Consider the following 2,923-nt stretch of genomic DNA (forward strand, 5'->3'; position numbering starts at 1 on the left):
CTCCCTGCTGTGTAGCTCTATCTCTATCTCTCTCTCTCTCTCTCTAGCTCTGTAGCTCTATCTCTCTCTACCTCCCTCTCTCTCTCTCTCTCTCTACCTCTCTCTATCTCTCTCTCTCTCTAGCTCTGTAGCTCTATCTCTCTCTACCTCTCTCTCTCTCTCTCTCCCCATCTCTCTCTCTACCTCTCTCTCTCTCTCTAGCTCTGTAGCTCTATCTCTATCTCTCTCTCCCTCTATCTCTCACTCTAGCTCTCTCTCTCCCCCTCTCTCTCTCTACCAATTCAATTCAAATAGTCTTTATTGTCATGAATGGTAACCATTGTTGCTGAAAGCTACATACACATACAACAACCCACAATACAATCAATACATGGAATATTAAGACAATTACAATAAATATTTAACATTAAATAACTTACAATAATAATAATAACTCTCTCTCTCTCTCCCCCTCTCTCCCTCTCAAATTCAAATTCAAATTGGCTTTATTGGCATGAATGATAATAATCATTGTTGCCGAAAGCATACATACAATTACCCTCTCTCCCTCTCTCTTTCTCTCTCTTCCTCTCTCTCTCCCCCTCTCTCTCTCTACCTCTCTCACTCTATCCCTCTCTCTATCTCTCCCTCTGCTCTCTCTCTCTACCTCTCTCTACCTCTCTATCCCCCCTCTCCCTCTCTCTGTTTTCCTCCCTCCCCCTCTCCCTCTCTATTTCTCTCAAATTCAAATTCAAATTCAAATTGTCTTTATTGGCATGAATGATAACCATTGTTGCCGAAAGCATATACATACAATAAATCACGACACAATCAACACACGAAACACCAATACAATTACAACAAATACCCAACACGTGTATACAATATATATATATATATATATATATACATACATATATACATACATACATACATACATACATACATACATACATACATACATACATACATACATACATACATACACACATATATATATATATATATACACATACATATACATACACATATATATACAGAACTATTTTACATCTCTCTCTCCCTCCCTCTCCCCCCCCCCTCCCTCTCCATCCCTCTCTTCTTCTCCTGGGAGGATTATACTGCTGCCTACAGGGCTCACAGTTGGATTAGTCTTAACTTGCAAGGTTGTTACTTTTTCACTTTCCAACCACACTTAAGTTGAAGTGTTGCATTTTTTACTCCATATGATTCACGGTTTTGTTTGGGTTTTATTATCTGGTCTGACTTCAGTTTCTGATTTTATTCCACTTTTCAAGGTGACATAACTGCGGGCAATAACGTGTGTTCACTGAAACCTTTTTCAGCTATTAGTTCCCTTTTCTTTGTCAGGTCACAACCTTTTCTCTGAAATACACAAACACACGGCAAGGTTTTGCTGACATGGCAGAACCAACTCTGGCCCACTGGAAATGGAAAAGGGGAGCTTTTGTGATCACACTGCACCAAAAAGGGCTTTCTAGGAATATGAAACAGGCTTTCCTCTGTATTACATTATATACATTTTAAGCCTTTACATATCTTTCCTTTGGGCAAATTGCGCTGGCACTACTTTGATACACAACAACGCTGAAATGAACAGTTCAGTCGTTCTCTCACATTTAGACTGCTTTTTAAAGTACACAACCAGGTTGGCCGAAATGATGGTCCTCTGCTAACGCGGCCTGTGAAGTGACATAGCACAATGGATGCAAGTGTTTTCCTTGTCAGCTGGACTATCTGCCAATGTCAGTCCCCTTGACATGGTGATTAGTGGCGTTGCCCCGGGCAGGGTGGGGAAAGGCTTGTGTGAATCCAGCAGATTACCAAAGCTCTTCACCCCACCCATCCCCCTGACACACTTTACACACTCGCACACAAGCCATATGTTAAAAGTCGCTGCTATACACATCGACTCTGTTTATGCGAGATTTCTATTTACTCTGTTTAGTAAGCCGTTTGTCTGATAGGTTGCCGGCTGTGCAAACAGTGAAGTAAAGACTTTGGCGTGGATATGACTCATTGATCTGAGAGCTTCTGTGTTTACAGAGTTGCTGAAGGTGTCACCTGATGGAGGTTTAAGAATACCTTCAACTTACACCGCTTCTGTGTCAAGCTAAACATTACACAGTTTGGTTTAGAACACATTAGCAAGAAACTCAATACAATTATTTTAAAATAATGAGAAATAACATATTCCAGAATGTCACTTGCTTATTCATTACATTTTTATTTAGATTTTTTTTTCACGGATCACTCTTTTATCACAGTTTGCTGTGAAACCAGTGCTATCAGCTTATCTTTCTGACAGTTTTCTAGAATTAGAAAGTTTAATGGATGCATTATTTGGTGGGGCTCCAGTTTTCCAGCCAGAAACGGTGCTAAAGATGCATCAGCTTTGCTTGTAATGGTTAACATTTAAAAGTTTGTTTTGTTTTTACTTTTTTAGATTTGTTTGTTTGGTTGGTTTTTCATGGTAATCAAAAAGTATTAAATTAAACAAAAACTTTTCTACCTGATTTTCGTCATCAAAAAGGCTTCTTCTGTTTTGTTTGGCGTTTCAGGCCCATAAACTGTTGCTGTGAAATCACTTAAAGTCAGGATCAGGCCCCTGAGGAACTTTGGGATGTTTCCCCTCAATACTAACCAGCTGCATTATTTATAACATTTTAAATACAGCAATATTCACTACTGTTGAGGCCTCTTTTTGGTTCACTTTGAATATAAAATGAGTATTTATGCAAAAGATAGACATAACTGATTTGATCAAAATGATAAACCCCCAAATGATTTCTGCCTTCCAACCCTGAGCAATCAGTTTTAATCCTCACTTGAGTAATCAAGCAGCATATGAGCCTCACTTCATAATCCTATTAGCTTTGCTTGTGTTACTTCAACACTTGATTGAGAGACTCATTCTTGTTAA

Source organism: Cololabis saira, chromosome 8 (assembly GCF_033807715.1).
Source record: "Cololabis saira isolate AMF1-May2022 chromosome 8, fColSai1.1, whole genome shotgun sequence".
NCBI lineage: Eukaryota > Metazoa > Chordata > Actinopteri > Beloniformes > Belonidae > Cololabis > Cololabis saira.